The 24,322-nt window shown below is 32.4% G+C and overlaps 1 protein-coding gene across 3 annotated transcripts in view; it reads left to right on the top strand.

Annotated features, from left to right (window-relative positions):
• LOC145294259 (septin-7-like) overlaps nt 1-24,322 on the top strand; it is a 541,621-nt gene that overhangs the window by 221,551 nt on the left and 295,748 nt on the right. Inside the window, exon 1 of one of the 3 annotated variants that reach the window (XM_080141375.1) lies at nt 7,759-7,880. The exons of the other annotated variants lie outside the window; for them this stretch is intronic. The gene's annotated coding sequence lies outside the window, so the exon portion shown is untranslated. Of the gene's footprint in view, nt 1-7,758; nt 7,881-24,322 lie in introns of those variants that run through there. 3 annotated transcript variants of the gene reach the window in all.

The following is a 24,322-nucleotide window of genomic DNA, read 5'->3' as shown; positions in this document are numbered from 1 at the left end:
ACATAGATCTCCAGCAGTATTCATTACTATTTGAGCAATGCCCATATGCATATAAAAATTACAAAATTAATGTTGTAAACATGTGTATCTATGTAAGATACATGTTCAGTCGACTTATGCCTGCCAAGTTCCAATTAAAAAAAAGAATTTTGATCCCTTAGCAGCTAAAAGCTAAATCAAATTGATTCCACAGGTTTAAACTCCTATATATCAAGTTTCACGTCTTTAGACAAAAAATTGACAGTAATTTGATAGACCGTTCTGCACACAGAAACAAGGTCACTTACACACACACACACGCACACCCATATATATATATATATATATATATATTATTATTATTATTATTATATTGAAATGGATAAAAAAGCAACAATAAAACAAAAAAAAAGATGGTTTTCTTCTATCAAGTAGTAACGATCAGTGTAAAGTACATGGATTTAATAAAATATGTTGAGAAACACTTTAATAAGAGTTAAAAACATATTTATTATTTAGAAAGGAAACACAAATACAAGTGAAAGTTCTTAATCCGTGGAGTTTTGAAGAAATACTTTCCCTCTCATCAGAGGAGAGAAGTAATCAAAATGCAAAGAGAAATTTAGCATATATATATATATGAACAAAAGTATTAGAGCACTCTGTTAGAAAAAGGTTATCAATTTTAGAGTAATTGCTTTATTATTCAAACTGTTATTTTCATCTTGGATGTTATATGAGTTGGAATTTAAAATATGGGTAAAAACTGCTCATTTTTGGCTCCAGTTGTGACTGTACACCATGAGAATTTTAAAAATAAATTTTATAGATTATTTCTATCGGAGCTTGACCATGAGCAGCTTACTCTGGAAAGTGAAAATGTGGATAAGGACGAGTGGGGGTGGGGGGCATTGTATACTTCTATGGATGAAGCAAAGGAAAAAAGTTCGATTTCTTTTTTATAGATAAAATAATTGAGAACATTAATTATTTTATGTCTATCTTGTCTATTGACTTTCTAATTCGGGTGTGTCATAATGGAATGGAGATGAGAGAAAAGGGGCAGGCATGCAACTGCTGTGCGTTTTTTATGCTATCAGTCTTATTTCACTACAGCAAAGATCTATATAGAAGTTTATTATCTCCATAAAGTGTCGGTAACTCCAGTTATTAGAAGTACCACCAGGATTGTGCAATGTTTTCTTCCGGTTCTTTCAATACCCAACGGAATAAAGTGTTACCATTTCTTCGTTCTTTCTTTTCTGGTAAGAATTTCTATTTGCTTTTGAAAATCTACTGACTTGCACCCCCCCTCGTCTCCCTAAAAAGTGCAATTACAAATTTAATTTTGTATGACCAAAGAAAGGGTTATGACGCTTTAATTCGAAGTGAGGAAATTGGATGATTGGATGGGTGGGGATTCCCAATTGCCACCCCTGAAGGTAGTTAGACACAAGGTCGTTTTTTAATGTGGAGGGATGCTAGCTTTTTCCAAAAGGAGCACCATGAATTGGGACAAAAATACTTACCTTACTCCATAAGAATTTTTTTCTTCATCAAACGAAAGAAATTGACGTATAGTATCGGAACAGATACTACACTTTTCAAAAGTACAAGGAAGTTAAAAAATAAAAATTAAACAAAACAGCAACATTTTAGATATGAGGAGTCAATGTCGGTAATTCTTTTAAATTATCTGGAAAAAAAAGACTCCTGAATATGTTGTAAAAACTCAAATCTAAAGCTTTAAAATTGTCTCCTAAACTCCAAGCTTAGCAATGGATAAAAAAAAAAATAGTTTCTGAATCTGGAGTTGATTTAACAAAAATTAAAGTAATCTACTATGTTTCTGAATTTTTGAGATAAGGATTGGTTATTTGTATCATTCGAACTACTGTTCTCACCTTGAGTGTCATTTTCATAATGTTTCGGTCAGTGTAATCTCAGACCTTCTTCAGGTGTATCTTGTTAAACTCTGAGGAATCTGCATAGAACATAGAATTTTGAACGGAACCATTATCTAATCCACGAGGGTAGCATGCTCTCAATCTGTCTGCTATGGCTGGATAGACATTGTAAATAATTCGCGATTGTATTTTCGGTTGCCTGCACTGAGAAAGCTTTTAATCTTCAGATGAATAAGACTTTTATAACTGAATTTTCCAAGTATTCTCACCACTATGCTGCAGATCCTTGTGGAAGATAATTCGACCAAAATGTTGTGAAAATAAAATTCAAGATGAGAAAAGTAGTCTGAAGAATCCAAATAATACAATTGGCTTTGACTAAATTTCTGATTCCTGACTACCATGGAAATTGTTGACTTTCAACTGAGATTTCGCATCACGTGATTTGACGTGCAAGTTTCCAAAAACGCTTTTGCTCCCTTGGCACTTTCTTCTTTGTAGATGTTACCATAAGCATTCTCACTCTCTATTCTTAGTTTATTTGGGGGGGGGGGGCTGTCTGAGCAGGGAAACACCCAGAGGAAAATGCTGTGTATTTTATATTACGTGAACGTTTAGTGGAACGTTTGTCATTATTGAAGCAGGGTTTTTTTTTGTGATTTTATATCATATCAAATTATTATTTCTGTTTTCTTTAAAATCGGCTTTAACAGCATATCCGAAGTCTTGTCAGCTGCAGAAAATGTAAAATCAGGAGTAAAAAATGGGAACTTTATCTCACAAAAAAACAAAAGAGAAAAAATGCATTCTATAAAAATAAAAAAAACTTACACCACTCACAAAAATAGCAGAGAAATTTAAAAATAACAACACAAAAAAAAAAGCTTCTACAATAACCCTTGGAAAAGAACCGTCTGTATCTATCCTTTCTCCAAGTTAAAAAAAAAAACAAAAAATAAAACAAAAGAAAAAAACTCTCCTCAAATCTTTGCGTCACTTTCTCTGTAAGTTTCATCTCTTTCACTTTGCTTCTCGCTCTTTATCTTTTCTTTTTTCTCACTTAATTTCTCTATTTCAATTACACTCCTCTCTCTCTCTCTCTCTCTCTCTCTCTGTTTGAATTTCCCCTCTTTTTTATCGCTGTCATTTTCCCATGTCAGTGTCTTTCTTCCTCTCCTCTCTGTGTGTGTGTGATCCCTCTGTCGCTTTCCTATTTCTGTGTGTGTCTTTCTATCACTTTTCCCTTTCTCTATGTCACTCGTGCCTCTTTCTTCCTTTTTTTGTGTCTCACTCTCCTTCCATCTCACTATATGCCTCTTTCACCCTGCCTGTGCGCCTCTGTGTGTCTCTTTTATCCTCTTTGTGTGTGTCTGTCTCATTTCCACCTTCTCCGTGTGTGTCTGTCAGTCTCTTTTCCCCTCTGTGTGTCTGTCTCTTCTTCAAGTATGTGTGTCTCTCTGTCCCTTCTCCTCTCTGTGCATCTGTCTCTATCTTTTTCCTATTCTCTGGGTTTCCTCTCCATCTCTTTTCATCCTCTCCGTGTGTGTCTCTCTCTGTCATTTTCCCTTTTCTCTATGTGTTTCTGTCTCTTTTCCATCTTCTCTGTATGTCTCTGTGTGTTTCTTTGTATCTTTTCGCCCTTGTCTGTGTGTCTCTGTCTCTTTCTGCCATTCTCTGTGTGTCCCTCTGTTTATTTTTCCCTACACTGTGTGTCTGTCAGTTTCTTTCCCTCTTCTCTGTGTGACTCTCTGTCTCTTTCTTTCATCCTGTCGTTTTCATTTTCGATCTCTTCTCGAACCATTTTTGTCATTTGTCTATGGCCCATTATCCCCTCTCTCCTCTTACCTCTGACCTTTTGAGATCTGGACATGTAATAGGACATACTTCCCCAAAAGCTACATGTACCAACCCCTTCTTTCCTTCCTTTTTAGTGGATATTCTAATTTCTTACTAATAACCTGTAATAACGTTTAATATCAGGATATTTTGACTTGTACATCACTGTGCATCGTCGTCGTCGTCATCATGATCATCATCAGATTGGCGATTTGAGCAAAGTGTGAATAAAATATTACCAAATGATAGTTGGATAGAAAAAAACTATTTGACAATCGGACCAAGTACAGTTTTTGGTTCTGTATAAAAAGTGGGTGGGATATTTTTTCTTATAACAAACTCTTTGCTTATGTAGGTAAGCATGAATATATGTTATATATGTTAGCATGGAATAAACTCCAAAACTAATTAATCGATCATAATGAATTTTAGAAAACGTCTGCCTCGTGTAAGGATGGTTAATGTGTCTTATATTTAATTTTGAAGCCTTTTATCAATTTTCATATAATTCGATTTTAATGAAAATCAAACTATGTCTTAGATATTAATAATTATTCCCAAAATTTCATTTTCTTTTGAGTATTTTAACAGGGCACAAATTTAATTTATTATTAGACATAATCTCAGAAAGATTCCTTGTTGCGAGCATGTTTCTGCTTTATTGTTATTTCCATGGCAACTGCTCATCTGAGTTTCAATCTATGGTCCCTTCTCGCTAAACTTTCATGAGAAACATGGATCTAGCTGAAAACACTATCAATAATTTCTTCCACTCTTTATCTGTGCCTAAACCTAAATGTAGATTCCATGAATAAAGCTTCTTTCTTAGAACTGCATACCTGTGAAACTCTGTTCCGTTTTCCTGCTTTCCAGCTGACTACAATATGGTCGTCTTCAAGTCCAATGTAAACAAGTTCTTGATGAGCCATTCCTCTTAAGTAATCCAATTTACCAAATTTCCACCACTAACGATTACTATATTGTCCCATTGACTACTGTACACTATTTAACCCTTATCCTTGAGTGGCCTCTAAGCCTTGTTAAGTGGTGACTTCTTTGCAAAAAAATAAAAAAATAAATAAATAAACAAACTTCAAAACCATATGCTATCTCCCAAACTGAAAATCTATTATTCCATACATTCTGGTTTTGTTGATTTTTATTTATTTATTTATTTTTTTTAAATACTATTAAGAATATTGAAATATGAGAATATTTTTCAAATCTTATCAAAAATTGTAAAATTTATGAAATCTCTAATTCTTTTAATTAATGTAAAAGTAATTTTGAAGCTTTTTTTTTTTATTCAGATTAGCACTTATAGTGATAAACAAAAGTGAAAACTTGTACCTACTTGTCATTAAATGAAGATTTTTTATTCAAAAATCACAAAAATTGATCAAGTATTTTTTATTTTTATTTTTACAAAAAATGAATTTGCCATTTTTTACCGATAAGTGAAAGACGAGGCCATGATTAACTAGAGAGCAATAAAAGGAGGTAACCGGTGATTGTTGTGACAGTTTCCATGTGTATTTATTTGGGTTTTCTGCCCTTGTCCATCGATTCATTCAACGTTTTCTTCACCTTCGTCGAAACAGTAAAATTTGATTCTCTTGAATACTTGATCAAATTATGTGATTTTTTAAAATTTTACATCTTCGTCCTGTGACTAGTACGTACATCATACAAACATTTAAAAAATTTTATTTTATTTTAAATGCCACCATAAGTGCCAATTTGAATAAGCACCCTTTTTTGTTTGTTTTTAGTAAGATTTTATTTTAAGATTAGTTTTTACTGAAAAAATATTTTGTACATTTGAAAAAGATATTCTTTTTGCCTTTATGCCCTCATCTCTATCTCTTCTATATCTCTATAAAAGTGAAAGTGTCTGTTTGTCTGTGTATATTTCCCCACACAATAATTTTGTCAATTTTCAGTTTACAGACTCGAAATTTGATATACAGGGTAGTGAGATTTGGGAAAATCTTTGTAATCCGTTTTCGACCAGAAATTTGAGAACTCTACGAAACTCCTCTGCCAATTTTGGGTATAAACACTTTAAATTTTAGATATAGGTTCCTTAGACATGGATCTAACTTAACTTGATTTGAGCCCAAAACAATCAATGTTAAGGGATCATAATAGGGGTCAAAGTAAAAAAAAAAAAAAATTGATCTCTGCAATCTCTACCAAATTACTAAAGACAATTTCTGGTCTAAACATTTGAAATTTTACATAAAGGGTATTCAGAGATCGGGCAAGCTTTTTAATTGGTTTGGTTCGAAAATTTGAGCTACCAATATATAAATGTATGTATGTATGTATGTCTGCCAAAACTTACAACAGAGGCGACGGATTTTTCACAAGATCAGTATCGTTTTGAAACTCGACCCTTCACATGACAAATATGGAAAAATTGACTAAAAACATTAATTTCTTCACCCTCAACTGGGCACTTTTCTACATGGAGGAATCGCTTTTTTTGCCGATATTTTCGAAAGTCATCCCCTCTTTTTGATTGTCTAGCTTTAATTTAAAACTATGTCACTTCCGGTTTGGCGGCAGTCGTAACAGCAAAGACGTCACGTTTTTTTCCCCGTTCTTTTCCTCCTTTGTGGTACAGGTTCGAGCTTGCATTCCTACTGCCACTTTTTTTTTTGTTCAACACACGCCTCCAAACACCCGGGCAACGCCAGGCACCCATGCTAGTATTATATAAAAGTTACTTTGTGTGTGTGACTGTGTTCTTTCGTCATAGGTTCCAAAACGGCTGAGCCTATCTTTTGCAAATTTCACACAAAGCTAATTTATGTCTGGCAGTGTTCTTAAATATGTTTTGTACAGAAATTCATCTGATAATTATCGAAAATAAAAATAAAAATCCGATCTTAAAAGTAGATTTTCTCTCTTATAGATACAAACAATAATTTTTACAAAGGAATATTTTACTTTATACCGGCAAAGGGAGATAATAAAATTTCAGCAAATCATTTCTTCTTAAAAAAAAAAAAAGTATCATAGTCTGGAGATATAGCTTAGTGGTAGAGCATTCGACTACAGATTAAATGATCCCCTGTTTAAGCCTGGGTGTACCTCACCATTTTATTTTTAATTTTTCTTATTAATGAGTTCAATTTATGATAAAAAGAGAGGTACCATTTAAAATCGCTGAAAATCATTTTTTCGTTTCCATATTTTAAAACTAAACAATAATCAGAAGTTACTTTTCAGGGACATTCATCGTCAAGCCCAAATATCAGCTGACGTGAACAAACACGGCGGAATTTGATGAACGGCATTATCAGTCTTTTTTTCTTTTCGAATTAGTCTACCGGACAAATTATTCCCCGTACTATAGAGAATTTATTCTATCATAATACATACGCAATCTACATAAATTAAAATATCATGTTTAAGCGTATTGTACGACCGGGCAACACCGGGATGCTAACTAGTTATTGCTATAATTAAAATTCAGAAACTGAAATGCATTGTGGTCGATTAAATTTCGCAATTATTTTTTTAACAGAATTTTCAATTATTTTTTTAACAAAAGTTTCAAAATTCGCTTAATAGTAAAAAAAAATGTTAGTCACGTAGAGGCGAGAAACACGTACACACGCGCTCGTAGTTGTCGTATAACTTATTAATATAGAGATTGCAATGCCAGACAGTAGATTTTGTTTATTGTTGAGGTCGGATTATTTGTAGCAGGCACGTAATCAAAAGGGGAGGTAACTCTAAATGACTTATCAAAATATAAATAAAAATAATAATTTTTGAAAGAGGAAGTGAGTGCGTTTTTTTCTCAATGGGCCAAGCAGCTCGTGTCGTACATGTCGTTTCTCCTGCACAGTTAACCTGCGGCCTTGAGTAGATACAGACGTACTGTCTAGTTTTGTTTTTACAACTTGGCTATTACTACTACTAATACGACGACGACGACGACGACGACAGATGCTCGCGTAACATTTCTATCAAGATAACAAAATAGTGACTGTCGTCTTTTTTTTTTTTTCTTTTCTTTTGAACTTATTTACTTGATAATTGCTATTTTTTGTTTTCAAAAGAAAATTCACTTTTAGGACTACACTACGTCGAAAAAATATATTGACAACATGGTTTTCTACTACCGTGCCGATATGGATCAAAGGTTTGGACATTTACTATTATTGTTTTTCTTAGAAACCGTTGTAATATCTCACCCTGTGTATTTTAATTTACCTTTAACGTAATTGAACTTGAATGCTATTTTATTTTTACTCGTTACTATCATTTTTCTTTCATTAGTTCATTCGTGACTTATCGGTTGATATGTTTCAACATATTTTTGGTTCCTCAACAAAAAAGGAGGGTGGACCAATTCACCCTTGTCCGTTCGTCTGTCCGCACTTTTCTCAATAACTACGCGTTGGAATTTGTTTTTAAATTTTTACACAAACATTAAACATGATATGAGTAAAAGAAAGTCCCAGAACGGATTTTCTGGGAAAACTCCCCCCCCCCCCGGGTGCCTTTCGGATTAAAATGGCTAAAATTGATACTTTTGTGCTTATTAAAAAAAAAAAAAAAAAATGCCTTGGATTTTTATAAAACTTTCTGAAAATTTGTAACTAATTGATTTCTATATGATGTTGTGTGTCTAATACTTTGCGATAACTCTTGGGTGTGCCTTTATGGGCTAATAATAAAAACACTCCATTTTTTGTGATTATTGTACCATATTTATCTAAAATTTTTCTGTGTATGTCTATTTAGCAGTTTTGCTGTGTGCTGAACTCAAATATGATAAGGTCTTGGGGACTTTTGGGGTTAAATGATGGGGGCGGGAGGCAAATGATGAACTTAGTCATTTTTTTTTTTTTTTTTTTTTTTTTGCATGGAACAAAACTCAAATTTACATATGTTAAGGTCTAAAACTGCACCATTTGTTCATTTTCGCAAGGATTTGTCGTCCCCTGGGGACTTTTGGAGCTAAATGAGGGGGGGGGGAAATGCTGAACTTAGTCGAAAATAAAATATGTATTGAACACATTTGATGCCAAATAACTGCAACACGAAATTAGTCGTTTTTTTATGGCTCGTTCATGGTGCACTTACGAGGGACCATGCATGCTTCACTTGTTCTTTTTGCTTTTATATTCGTTAAATTCTGTTTTTGTTTTTTAACTAAGGATTTTAAAATATGCAACTGAACAGTTTTTAAAGTGCTTTATTACATAAAATGTTTTGGGTTTATTTTACAATTCACGGAGGTACAAAAAAGTGGTAAAACAAACAAATGTTATCAAAGGCGAGATAAGTTACTCTTTTACCTATCTGGAAAAGTTCTTAGTGGTTTTTACTGACATTGAAACGTTTATTCTGTTCGAAAAACATAGTGTCGAGCGTTAGGTGAGAACAAGAAAAATAACCCTGTATTGACACCTGAATATCTGAAGTCTTGAAAATTACTTAAAAATAAAAGAAAATACTGTTTGAACTTTAAATATTAAGGCCATTTTTATTTTTTGCTTTCCTTAAAATTTTACTCATTTTTCTAGAAATCCAGAGTACACTTTTTTCATCTTTTTCTTCACTCCCTAATTATTTTTTAAAATTTATTCAGCATAATTTGTACAATGCTAGCTTAAACCATTGCAAAGATTTTCTGAAAATGAGTTCTATCATGCACAGACAAAACTTCTTGTGGCAAACAAGTTGTGTGTTCTTGTGGACATGCCATAGACATGCTCAGCTTTCAAAATCGACATATTGGTAATAATGCTCTTAGTGTCAGGAAAAAATGAAAAAATGTATGGCTATAATTATTTGGGTAAATGTGTAGTTTAGTGGTGTAAATTATTTGACAGACAAAAAATTATAAAAACTTTATTTTTATATAAAACATTATTAGACCCAAAGGCTGAAATAAAACCAGAAAATTTCATTTTTATTTTTCATCATGATTAATTAGGTTTGACAGATTGGCCTTTTAAGGCCAATCTGTCAAACCTTAGAAAGGCCAAATTTTATAAAGCAATGTCGTACTAATTTAATGAAAAAATGTATTAATGTACTAGTTTAATGAAAAAATAATAAAAATTAATTTTTTTCTAATGTTTTATATAAAAATAAATATTTTATTTTTTGTCTGTCAAATAATTTATGCCACCAAACTACACATTTACCGTCCGGTGGTTTTACTCCTAACCAAAAAAACTTTTTTTTTTTTTTTTATACAATTAAACTTTGTTTTATTTATTTATTTTTTGTTTGAATTGAATATTTTTGGATATTGGTTTCAACATGCTCGAAAACCTGTAAAAGTCGTCATAGAGTTGGAAAGAAATAAAAAAATTTACCCTAACCCCTTTTTTAAACGGGAATATTTACTGGTCACATGAGCGAGATGGTCACAAAGTAGGTATCCAGTTTAGTAGAATGTTATAATTGAAAGCTGACTCCTGATAAGACATAAAAATATTTTGTTGTAATTTGTTTTTAATCTGAAAGTTAAGTTTGTAATTGATGAGATTAATATGAAAAAAAAAGGTGAACTATAGAATTTAGAGGGTCGTCGAAATGTATTTTTCACTAAAGCATGGTTGACGTAAAATGGCGATAATAATGTTAAATTATAACATGTTTCGTAATATGAAATATCAAAATAAAAAGTTACACGGTAAAACTGTACACGCCATATTTATAAACAAGTCCAAAAAGATAATAGCTAGGAAAGAACGATAACCACTTCTGTCTATATATATATATAATCTGATGGATTACTGTCCAATTGATAATAATCTGCTGAAAAAATTGACCCCCCCCCTCCAAAAAAAAGCGAAAAGTAAAAACTAATTATAAGGGGGTGCGCCAAATGTTCTCATTTCACTCTAAATACTACTGAAATAGGAATTGTTTCTGTTCATTTGGATGAATTTCGTATCTTCTGTTTATTTCCAGTGTCTTTTTTACATAATTATTTACTCACTAGGAGTTTTCACAAGTTATCTGATGGCAAAAAAAGGTGGTTTCTCTTGGAGTTTGAGTGACAACAAGCCCCCTCCCCTCCCACCCCACCCCCAGATTTCTGGCGCTTTCTTCCTCTGAATTGTTGCAAACCATTTTTCATTATCGCTACAGATCTTTTCTGATGATATTTTGGCTTTCCTTGGAATTAGAGTGGCAATAAGCTTCCACAGATTCCAATATTCTTCACGCTTTCCACTCATGGTCCGGATGGTGCTTTCCTTTAAATTTTTCCTTGACGATGTTGTAGTATCAGCTGATGCTAGTGCTACTCCCCGCCCCCATGTGTGTTTGTGGGGGGAGGGGGTTAGGTTAGAAGATTTCTGGCAGTTTCAGTTCTCTAAGATGGTTAGTAGTAATCTATATATCTATAAAAGTGAGAATGTGCATGTATGAGGACAATCTTTGATCTACAGATTTGAAATTTGGTATATAGGGTATTCAGACATGTGGAAAACTTTATAATCGGTTTTCATCTGGAAAAAGGACTGCTAAGGGGTCAAAATTGAAATATTGGTATGTGGGAGTTATCGGATTTTTATTCATTTGTCAACTGTTTCACAAATGCATGAATGATTTACATAACAGATTACTTGTTAAGAATAAGTTGATTTGAAAACACTTGTTAAAAATCATGTCAAGTTGGCCTAATGGTTATCGTGCTTGATTCATTGTCTTTGTTTTGGTTTTGATCTCAGCTCAAGTATTTTGCTTACAAGAAGTGGACTGTTTAGAAAAAAACAATACTTACAAGCACATGTTTCGGTTTCTTTCCGTATTTCTTTTTTTCTTTTAATGGAATTTAATGTTACGTTTAATACCTACAGTGTTTCTATTCATAATAAGAATTCTGCATTAATTAAAATATAATATGTAGTCGTATTTTACGACTGGGCAACGCCGGGCAGCCTGCTAGTGTTTTATATTTCTCTTTCGCATGATGTAACATAATTGATAAAAAGTATCGTTTTAATACCCTTAATGCTGGGTCCATTAGGAAGATCCAGTGTTGACAACATTTTTCTGTGTTATATCAGAAATTCTATATCCTTTTGTGCCCAACCCATATCGTATTACCTCTTTTATATTAGGTTTAAAGTTTTATGATATACAATTTGGGGGTGAGGTTAAAAGATATTTATTGAAATAAATTTCCATAAATGTTAACATCTCGGTGTTTTCTTGAAATTCATGTGGATCCTATGTCTTGAACAGTTTAACATTTTTTATCTTTTAGTTTCTTTTAATTTTCAGGTTATATGTGAAATAAAATGTATTTCCTCTATGTATGAGTGTAGTTTTTTTTCCAAGTGCTTTGGGGAATAAACTTTTAGGTTATGTGGTTGTGTTTTATCTCCAATCTTAGGTGTTTCTTAACAAACAAGAATTTCAACTTCTAATAAAGAAAATATGAGGATGAAGAGTTGCTTTACTGCATAAGGTCACGTGTACTTTTTTTTTTTTTTTTTTTTTCATAAATTTTTATTCTTTAAAATTGACAAGGACTTTTCATTTTGCTCCATTTTATTCTGTACTTTTGCTTGATGATACTCCAATATTTAGTGGGGTGGAACATGAATGTATTTATATAGGAAAATATGTTTGTATAAATACATAATTTTATAAAAATGTATATTATATAGATACTGTAAGGTACACTGGGTTGATTCTACAATTAAAAATCCATCAGCTATGTATATATATATATATATATATATATATATAATCTCCAAACATTATTTTGGCTACACTTTAACAGACATACTTCACTTATTGAAAATCAACCGAGCTACTTTAATATATGAAACCGGTAACAATTAATTGAATTAACCTCTCTGTGTATTACATCCACTGACACGTGTTTCGTCTTTTGAACGCTCTTCAAAGTTTTTTTTTTTTTTTTTTTACATGGGGGTCACCACTTATCAAGGCCCGAAGGCCAATCAGGGATAAGGGTTATTGCGTGTACAGTAATCAATGAGATAGTATTGTAGTAATCATTAGTATTGGAGATTTGATAAAGTGTCTTAAGGGGGCGGTTTGTCAGGAGTTTGTTTATGTTGGACTTGAAGACATAAAGTTGTAGTCAGGTGGGAAACTGGCAAGCAGCAGAGAGTTCTACTGGCGTGCAGTTCTGAGAAAGAAGCTTTGCTCATGGAATCTACGTTTGGATTTAGGCACAGATAAAGAGTGGGGAAAATTATTGACGGTAGTTTCAGCCAGACGGGTGTTTCTCATGAAAGATTGGCGAGGGGAGGACGAGAGATTGGAGCCCAGATGAGCACCTGCCATGGAAATAATGATAAAATAAAGACAGGCTCGCAAGGTCTCTTCTGTGGGAGAGAGGTTGCAAGGAAGAGAAAAGGGCATCCCCCACTAAACCACGAAGTCTATTTTGTACTCTGTCAAGGCAGGTTAGGCTGTTTTTAGCAGCTCCTGCCCAGATGTGGCAGCAGTACTCCATCTTTGGACATACTTGGCTTTTATACAGATAGAGAATTGCATCAGTAGTAAGATATCTTCTGGAGCAGTAGAAGGATCCCACCATTTCCCCAGCGTCCTTAGCAACAGACCTGATGTATGTGTTCCATTTCATCAGGAGTAAAGGTCAAACCCAGAAGCTTGTCAAAACATGGAGCCTCCCGAAGACGAGAGCCATCCATTTCAATTGATGCCAGATTGGGATCAAAGCGTTGATGATGTAAAGATAGAAGCTTGGTTTTGGATGCATTAAAAGTGACCAGCCACCTCTTCCCCCATTGTACCACGTGCTCAAGATCAGAGGAGAGAGAATTAGATAGAACTTTGTCTTTTATGGCCTTTGATGTGTTGCCATAGATGGTCGTGTCATCAGCATAGATGTCAACGAATGATTTAAGTATGTGTTTTGGGAGATCATTGATGTAGATCAGGAAGAGAGTTGGGCCCAGGATGGACCCCTGGGGGACTCCAGCATTAATACTGTGGGCCTCTGATTTCTGCCCATCAACCGCTACTCTTATGAACCTATCAGAGAGAAATGATTTAATGATTGAGAAAACATTTCCAGTAATACCGTAGCTGAAAATCTTGTTAAGTAGACCCTTATGCCATATCTTATCAAAGGCCTTCGATATGTCAAGAGCAATTGCCCTGGAAAGGAAGCCTTTGTCAAGAGATTCACTAATCCTATGAGATATAACCGTTAGCACATCTGCTGTAGATCTTGCAGAGCGGAAACCATATTGCATGTCACTAAGAAGATTGTTTCTGTTGAGGTGGTTGAATACTTCTTTACTCAATTTACAGGTCTTCACTTTGCTCTGTGAAAGTTCAAGGCCTTATCTGTCTTGACTAGCTCATCAGTTATTATAATGTAGAAGTTTACTATATTTTATGCTTGCTCATTTCATTTGAGGATTCAATTCTATTCGGGAAAGAATCTTGCTTATTAGTTGAGGTAGAAACCATATTTGACATCAGAGTACTCTCCCCTAACATAAATATTAACATCTGCAAATGCGGGTTTTGTCTTTTAAAGACTCTGTGACTTTATTTAACCATTAGTGTGAATGTTTATTTGAGGAGTGCAAGTACTACATATTGTATATTGTGAATTGATTTACTGTAATTTAAGCCTTTTCTTTATTCTAGTTAGCTGTATTGATCACAGGGGCGTTGATTGGGAGTTTTTGCTTTCGTTTTTATTTTATTTTTTTTTAATATCTACAAGTCCAGTATTCAACTAATGAAAAAAAATTATGAATAAGGGTTACTTTGATCTGCCAGATTTAAGAAAGGGAGACAACTCAATCCAAACTAGAGATCAAAATCAACCTTATAATGGCTACAATTTAATATTAAAATCACTACAAATTGTAAAAAAAAAAAAACAGTGAAAAAAAAAAAAACCTGTGTGTATGGGGGGGGGGGAAGTAAACTAAAGAATAAGCGAAATAAAAAAAATAAAGAAACGTTGCCAGCGTGTCTAAAGATGTAAAAGAAAAGAAAAATAGTCGTGAGGCTGGATTGAACCCGGAACGCGGAGCCAAGAGTAAGAGGAATTGATTATAGTGTTAAAATAAGGGTTATAAAGCGAGTGAAAGAGGTTTGATTGACAGATAGCCACTAAATGAGGTCATCGCGGGAGATGACGTAGCAGTATTTTATTTTTATTAAATTACGTATTTTGTTTCCTGTCTAGACGTCTCTCTCTATCTCTGTTTGCGTTTGAGTATGTCTCTCTCTCTCTCTCTCTCTCTCTCTCTCTCTCTCTCTCTCTCTCTCACTTCGTCTTCCTTACTCTAAAGACTGGAAAATGGTGTCTGGCTGTTTTTTTGTTTTTTTTTGTAGAAACTTTGATCGTTAATATTTTTTGTAAGCATTTTTTTTTTTTTTTTACTCCACATTTTTGGCTTGTTATTTTTCGTTTAACTATCGTATCTGACTATTTTGAATGTGCTAATAACTTTGGTAACGTTGCCATAGCGTAGAAGTTCATAGTTTAGCTTGTGTAAGGGTTAATTTTTTTTTTTTTACCGATAACATGTTTTTTTTTAAATTCAGACTGCCATTAGAGCTGGCTGATGTCAAGATCACGTGACATGACTCAGCGGGGTTTAAATACAAGTTGACCCAAAATAAACGGCCCCGTGTATACTTTATGTAAAAGAGTTGGCGCCCATATTTTTTTGGGCAGTTATAAATCGATTTAAAAATATAATGTTTGACATTAAAATGTCACTTTTTTTTGGCCCCCCCCCCCTGCAGAAAATCGATCAGTTGACGCACTTCTGGTGGTCCTTTTGGGCTAATTTTTCGATATTTGTCATCCGGGGGGTGAGGCTTTAATATGATACCAAGTTTGTGAATTTTTGTTCTGTCGGTCAAAAGTTTTTAGCAGACACACAAACATACATACATTTTCGCTTTTATATATATAGATAGAAGATAGATATCTCAAATTACTTTTAATGCAATTTTCAAAGATGAGTCTAATTAGTATGTTATGGTTTTTAATCATTAAATTGAATCAAATTATTATGAAACTAAAGGCAACATTCAGTTATGTCTATAAAATTATTAGTTGTAAAGTTGGCAAAACTTTGCTAGGAATTTTAAAGCTAGGAATGTCTTCCTGTTTTCAAAATTCAAAAGCTTATATTCATGTAGCTTCATCTTTTCATTGCGTTACGTGCCCTTTTTTTTCATATGTCTTTTTTGTTGTTTCTTGATCTAAATCTCTTTATGAATAGAATTAAAATAATGCGTTGAGTTGTTTCAAAAGACTTGGATTTTAAACAAATGACCCAGAAACTAAAAAATTAGATAGGATTCGAACCTCTCTGAAAAAGACACACACACACACACACACACACACACACACACACACACACACACACACACACACATATAAACAATTATTTTTATACTTAAAGACATTAGTTCTCCATGCTTATGGAATCATCAGTGTAGGAAGTGATAACTGCTAGTTGGGAGATTTGAACCAGTCACAAAACTGCACATGATTTGTGTGTATAATTTATATATATAATTTACACATTCATATACACAATGTGTATTATTATGGTTGATTTCATTCTATTTTTTAACCTCTTATCCATTAAAGGAGGCATTGTATAGTGGCATTTCTAGTTATCAGATAGTCTACTGATGAGGGAGGAGGGAGGTATGATTCCAAAATAATTGGTGTGTGTGAGTATAAGAAAGTGTCAGTGGTGGTAAATATCCCAGAATATTATAAGATGCACTAAAAACGTTTTTATCACTAGAATTTATAAAGGTGGTGATGGCAGGGGGTGGGGGCAATATAGGGGACTCGGTTACTGATTGGTAATGATGTTTTTGTATCTTAGGATGTTTATGTGGTGTCTCTGTTCAGGGCAACTGAAAGCCAAACGCTATACCAAGATAAAAAATTAAAATTTGAGGAATCCAATGATTATATTTAATTTTTTTTGTTTTGTTCTTAATGGTGTTTTGTATTTGCAGCAGACATCTTTGCACTTCGATGAAAATATAGTATCTGTTCATGCTCCAAGACATTACTGCCACCTTTTGAAGAAGTGGGTGCTTTTATTGCATGGTTCCTAAGAAGTGGGTATTGGTATGAATGGCAGAAAAATGATAGGGGACATAGTTTTGAAAGCCGGTTTATCATAATTTTTTTGTAGGTTTCTGATTACTTTTTAATTGTATTTGAAAGATTAAAGCCTAAAGTTAATTTCTATAAAGAAAAATATTTGTACACCTGAAAAAGAAAGTTATAAATGAAAAATGTTTTCACGATGACCTCAGACGCTGAAATATTCAGCTAAATCCTGAAATTAAATAAATTCATTGTAAAAATCCCTGGAAAAGGTTTTCTGGGTCTATTTCAAAGATAATTATTAAAGTCCTAAGATATTGAATTAAATTAAAAAAAATCTTTGTACAAAAAAAAAAATACCTTTAATTAGCCCTCAAAAGCGAGAGATTCTGGCTTTGTGCGAACAAAACAAAATGCAGTTGTCTTAGTATGGATTCTACAGAAGCCGAGAATGTCAATCAAAAAGCTGTCTGAAAATGACATCGGGTAGTTGGAGGGAGGTAGGAGTGCAAAACCGACTGCTTTTCTTTTCCCCCCAATCATGCATTCATACACTCCTATCGTGAACATTTGTATAATTCTTACCATTTTTTAATTTATTTTTCTCTGTTCTTGCTTTTAAATTTTAAAAATTTTTTTTTTATTTTTCAAGATAATCTAAAAATTGTTAGGCTGAAGATTATATATGCATTCAGCCAAGGAAAATATTAGGATTTTGCATATAAAAATTAGGCTAAAAATGTAATCTTGAAAAAAAAACAAAGAAAAAAAAAACGGGGGATAATTTTTGCCATCATTATAATTTTGTGTGAAAATAATGAATAGACAATTTTAGGACAATATCGGTAGTTCAAGAAATTAATTTTTCTTTGAGTTATATCGATTTCGTTAATACAGACTTTAGGGTCTTTTTTCCGTTATGTTTTTTTTTTTTTTTTTGTCACAATTTACAATGCTTTCTTTTCATAAAAAAAGCAAAAATAAATACATTTTTTTTTTCACTACTGAAGGTCTTTTTCATTTAAACGAAATAATGCATTTCAACTAAGATTCAAATAAAAATAATGGGTTCATTATATTCTGTGATCATTATTTGATAAATACTGAAAATGTCATTAAAATTGGTTAATTTTCTAATTTTAAGTGAATTTTCAAATTAATGGAGGGCTTAAAATGTTCATACATTTTGAGCATCGGCTATTCATTTTGCACGCACCTATTAAGAAGCCTTCATTCATGAGGGAGTGCCAGTAGGGCTATACAAGTATTATTTCCAATCCAGAGTACTGTTTTAGGGAGCTGAAGTTCTCCCTTTGTTAAAAAACAATCTTATGTCTTACTCTGGCTCTGTACAGAGAAAATTAAATAGATATTAATAAATAATTTACTTTATGATTTGAAAATGATAGAAAGTCATCTCATATTACCTTAAAAACATAGCTTTATAACAACTTGATTCAATTAATTTAATCATCAAACGATCATCATATTCGCTTTAACATCTGTCTTTTTTACATGCAGGCATATGTTGGATATTTTTAGAAATTGACTTCCAAACCAACCTATCTCTGGCCGACTCTTTATTTATCCTTCTTTCAAGCTTATTATAATTTTCTCATGTTTTCCTCTGTCTTTCTTTATAAATTGAACCTCTATTGTTTAACATTGAAAATTTTATTTTAAAAAAGAATAGTCTGGTAAAAAAAACAAAAAATTGAAACAAAAAAAAAAAATGTAAAAAGCCTCACGGGTAACGCTGGGTAGTTAGAACTAGTAATAATTAAGTTTAATCCACTGAAATGATAATTATACTTAAAATAAATTTGTCTATTCATTAACATCGTTAATCCTGATATATATATATTAAAAAAAAAAAGTAAAATAAATACTTTCTTTCATTTTATTGTTAGCTACTCAATTGTTTAGTCAAATATTTTCAACTAGCTGTATTTACATGACATTGTGTGGATGGTGTTATATTGCCAGGTGGAAAACTTGAAGGAAAATACTTAAAATACAGTCATGTTTGTATTATTTTAATTCTTTGGACTACTGTTCTCATCTTGAGTGTTATTTTCCAAAAGTTCCAGTCGAGGTGACCTAAAGATCGAAGGTTTCATTAACGGAAACGTTGTTTCAAGATGAGAATAGTCTGAAGAATCTAAATACGAATAATCCATCATCTAAAAAAATTCTGAAACACAAGTCATCTTTATATATATATATATATATATACATATTTATATATATATATATATATATATGGGGAAGTTAAAAGAAGAGAATAAATTCAATTCTTTAAGGGGAGACTTATCGGGATAATACAAAGCTCAACAAAATTGTGCTGGAGCTTATTTAGAAGTAAACAAGAAAGGAAAATAAAGGTATAAAAACTATATATTAAAATATCTATAGATTTATTCATCTATTTAACAGGAGCATACGTTAATTAGGACTGTTGGGTAAGTGGGAGACTCTTTATGCCATAGGCTTTCGAAGTCTAATGCTTCTCATCAGAAAAGTGGACAAGGTGCTAAGTAGCATAATGGGGATGCGACGTCTAGCGATAGTTTCATTAGGAGCAAAATAAATTATTGAGGCTGTTTGGGGGCACTATGATGGTTTCTGTGCTGTACGAGGAGCATAGTTTGTATTATGTAATGCATGTGTGTATATAGCATATCTGGCATAGTAGGTTTAATGTATGTGGACAATGTGTTTAAATTTCTCAGGGGAAATATGGTGTAGGTTGGTTAAAAGAAATTGCTCAATTAAACCTATGTGTTGTAGGTGCGTAGGGGATTTACATTAAATGGAGAGTTTTTATGCTATGTTGGTATATTTTTTAGAGAGGGCGTCTTCGACTATAACTGTGCTTAACCGAAATGTAAGTCATTAGGAGTAGCAGTGGGAGGATTAATATGAGGGGTTTAATTATAGGGGGTGCATAGTGTTAGTATTTTAACTGAGTAAGTTAAATGATAAACAGAAGGTAGAGTAGGGGGATAAAAAAAAAAGCTATGGGGTAAATGGGTGTATAAATATAAGAATTATAGAGTAATAGTAAATAAGTTTTTAGGGATGCGCACTTATTAAATATAGGAGAGTAAAAAATAAAATATGGGAAAGTTGGATAATAAATCTTATAAATAGTGAAAGTAATTCAATTGGTATTTGCCAAACTTACATATGGGTGAGAAACATACACGCTTATTTTTGTGTTTTTTTTTTTAAAGACAGAGCTCAACTGTGAAAGATTGGCCACAACTTCCAAGTATAGATTTCTATCAAAGAAATATTTTTGCAACACTAAATTCTTCAATTCCCAATTGCGTAAGTGGTAAAGAAATGCATTTATGGTCATGAGGTTAAAGAATAATTAATATAATGTACAGTCTATTGGCTTCATGAAAGGTTTTATATATATATGTTTATTTATGCGAGCATTATTGGCTACATATGTGCATACATGTTTCTGCTGCAGATTTTTTTTCAGAAACAATGTCATTAAGCCGGATGTTTTGATAAATTAGTTTTTTTTTTTATACAAAATCTTTGTTATTAATCGAAAATGAAATAAATACGATCAAGAGAGGGAGATAGGAAAAGGATTTGGAGGAAGATTAGAGGGAGTAGTAAAGAAGACTGCTCTTCCTGTAAACTTGGGAGCTCTACTTATTAAAAATTTCAGAACTAAGTGCCAGTTTTATATATATTTTATATAAAAGAATTGCTATTTAAAATCTGCTTTCATTAAAAGATCCGTCTTCGTTATACTACCTTAAAGAAATCACAACAGAAATATGTATTCACATATGTAGCCAATGTTTTTATAAATAAATGAACATACTATGACACGTTGTCATTGAACACTTTTTGATAAACACCGAAAGTTTAGTGGATTTACATTTTGTAAACTACAGTGATACAATCATTATATATATTCTAATTACCCATGTAGATATCAGTTATCAAAAAATATTGATTCTTTGATATTATGCCCTTTTAAATGATATTCGAAATCAAATCACTTTAGAGGAATCCTAAAAGTGCTACTCAACACTATTTAAAAACAGTTGTATGAAACTATTATATTCCTCATTTACAAAAAAATGTGTAAGATGTTATAAAAAAAAAGCATTACTATCACTATTTAATAGCCAATGATAGATTATTTTAAAGCTTGGTCTTATTTACACATTTAGTGGTGTATTATGGTCTTTTTTCACCCCAAGAATTTTTTCTTGAAATGAACTTATTTCAAAACGCATTTTGAATAAAATTGGTTCGTCTTAATTGTATTTTTTAAGTACGGAAATAAAGTAGTAATTTAATTTAAAATTCATTTTATTTGCCTCCCAAAAAAAGAATCCCCCCTCTTCCTCCTTTACAGTAATGAGGCCAAAGCATTTTTTTTTTCACCCCCTACTCTTGAAAACTCGAAAAACGTTTTACATTCTTAAAAGAATTTATGGAATGGGATAAGAAAAATTCCTCTATTTGAAAGATTTTTTTTTTTTTCATTTATTTATAAAAGGTCATTAATTACGAAAATGCAGATAAGGAGACATTTTGGTGTGTATTTTATTTATAAAGAGACCATTAGTTACTCGAGATTCTATTTTTTTTTCTTTTTAATTTTTATGTTCTTTCTAGGTTACCATAGAAAGGTCATTTTATTAAAGAATCTACATTTATATACATATACATATTTGCATATTAATAGACAGAAGTTTCTTTATATTGTATGTGTACACACATTATAAGGATGTCTGTAGTTTTTTTAAAGCATTATGCATAGTGTGCAATAAATTTAGAGGTTGAGAATGCAGTTTGATAGAAAATACTGTTGTATACAAGACCAGGTAAACAAAACAACAATATTAAAGAATTCAATAATATTCAATTCCATGTTTATTTATCAACGTAATGTGTTTGACCAGGATTGAATGGTTTTCTTTTTGAAAAGGAGATTTATCTCGAAACTTGAAAGAACATGACACCATCCAAGTGTGACACACACACACACACACACACACACACACACACACACACACACACACACACACACATATATATATAAACTAGCCTGTGTTCCTCGTGTTGTCTGGGTGTTTGGTGTGTATTGAGAAAAAAAAATAGAAAAACCCATACCACAAAGGAGGAAAAGAACGTGAAAAAAAGTGACGTCTTTGCTGTTGCACCCATCGCTAAACCGGAAGTGACGTATGTTTAAATTAAGGCTAGACAATCAAAAACAGGGGATGACTTTCGAAAATATTGGTGGAAAAAGTACCCAGTTGAGGGTAAAGGAATTGATGTTTTTGGCCAATTTTTTTATATTTGTCGTCCGAAGGGTTGAGCTTCAAAACAATACTGATCTCGTGAAAATCGTTCCTTCTGTCGAAAGTTTCAGGAAGACATACATACATTTTAAACAAACAGGTGAAATTTGTGTGTGTGTGTATATATATATATATATATATATATATATAAGCTAGTGAGGTGGGGGGGGGGCAGGTGTAAAATACGCTTAAATATATTTTAATTTGTCCAGATTTCGTATGTATTATTCTAGAGTCGTGAGTACAAAAGTAATAAAAATAAAATAAAAACTATTTAGGTGCCAGCTAGAATCGAAACTGTAGCTTTCAAAGCTGGTGACGTCACCACTGTACCAATATGGAAACACAGACATATAGCCGTTTATATATTAGATTTGCAATTTGTTTCTATTAATCAAAACTTTGGAGCTGAAAATGTAAAAATTAAAAAAAAGCAATAAATACAAGCTGAGAGGAGGAGGGAGAGGGAGAAAGAAGACTGGAACAAAAAAATAGAACTGAAGAAAATAGGTAGATGTAATGACACTAATGCAATCATATTTCAATCCCAGATTTCAAGTCAATCTATATTATATTCTTAATAGTGTTTACTCTCGAAACTGGTGAGTTTCTCAGGAGTTTGAGTGAAAACAAGTCTTCCCTCAAATTTTTAATACTCTATTTTCATTACTACTGCAACTCTGTGTTCTTGCATCATTCATTTAACATTGATTTCGTCCTGAAAACGATCAGTTTATTCATTTTTATTTTTTTAAATTCAAGTAACAATTAATATTATCAATATTTCAGTTCTTTCTATGCCCTTCTGGTTATAGTCTGAATGATGCTATCCATTCTCAGTCTTTCTGTCTCCTAAAAGACTTCCACAGCCATTTTGCCTGGTTATATTTTTTATTTTAAAATTTTTTTTTAGGAGAGGGGAGATCTGTCAGTGTCTGATTATAACCCGACAAGCAGCAAAATACCACCCCTACACTGTAGGAAAGCTTTCTACTCAAATAGTTTCTTTCCTCAAACTGTTAGACTTTGGAATTCTTTCCAGAGTCTCTGTTTCCCTGACTGTACTGATATGCAGAAGTTTAATAAGTGAACAGGCACTTTGCACCTCTACTCCCCACATAGTATCTCTGTAAATTTTGTCTCAAATAGTAGCCCCCTTGCATCCAAGTGACACTGTGCCTTGTTCGGGGTGAAAAACCAGTAATATATATATATATATATATTTCTTGCATATTAATGCAAGTGGTTTCATCTCGATATGCTTTATCTATACATCTCACGTCCTATTTTATTTGAGCATGTCATCTGGTTATGTAGGTTGGTTTCTGCACATTAAGATTTTTAGCATTTCTGTTGTTTTCATCATGTGGTTTGAATGCTGTCAATCCTTCCTTTGATTCCAATATTGTCATTTTCTAGATTTTTTTATAACTGTTTCTAGTATTCCAATGATTGTTACCATTGCAGTACTTCGTGTTCCATAGCCTTATCGTCTCTTTGGCAAATTCTATATATTTTACTTAAATTTTCTGTTCCTTTCACTTATACATAACTAAAACATCGAAATCTCCTATTTTTACAGGCTTTTTCCTTAAGTATTATGATGTCCGATTTTCTTGCTTGTATGAGTTTATCCGTTTGTACTATCACAACTCATATAGGATACTAGACTACTTGTGACCCATTGGGTCAGTATGTTATATTAGCTATGGAATTAATGTATGAGCGCGACACTTGTGACGTAAAGAAAATAGTTTTTTGTGACATAACAAACGTTTCTATGAAAGTATATTAAAATGAAAAAAGAATATAGATAGATTTCTATGAGTCGTTCTGTTTCTTATAAGTGTTTATTTTTGGAAAAAAAAACAAACTTACAACCATCGAATTATAAGTGGTTTGCCATACTTATAGGTAAATGTGCACTGAATAGATACTATAATACTTAAAGTTCAAATTTTGATATATCTTTTAATTTAAACACGGAAGAAAAAACAGTTGGGACACTGAAAACCTACACAGTAAAACAATGTTTTATTGTTGCGTTGATTATTTATTTGTAATGCAAATTTAAAAAAAAACATTTTCTGGATTATTTATTTCTGATGGTAGTGTAGAAGAAAATGTATGAATGTTTTTAAGAAAGATGT

The sequence above is a fragment of the Euprymna scolopes genome, chromosome 2, assembly GCF_053919585.1.
Source record: "Euprymna scolopes isolate OS-2025 chromosome 2, ASM5391958v1, whole genome shotgun sequence".
Taxonomy (NCBI): Eukaryota; Metazoa; Mollusca; class Cephalopoda; order Sepiida; family Sepiolidae; genus Euprymna; species Euprymna scolopes.
Note: the sequence above shows the minus strand (reverse complement) of the source record. Positions and strands in the feature narration are given on the sequence as shown.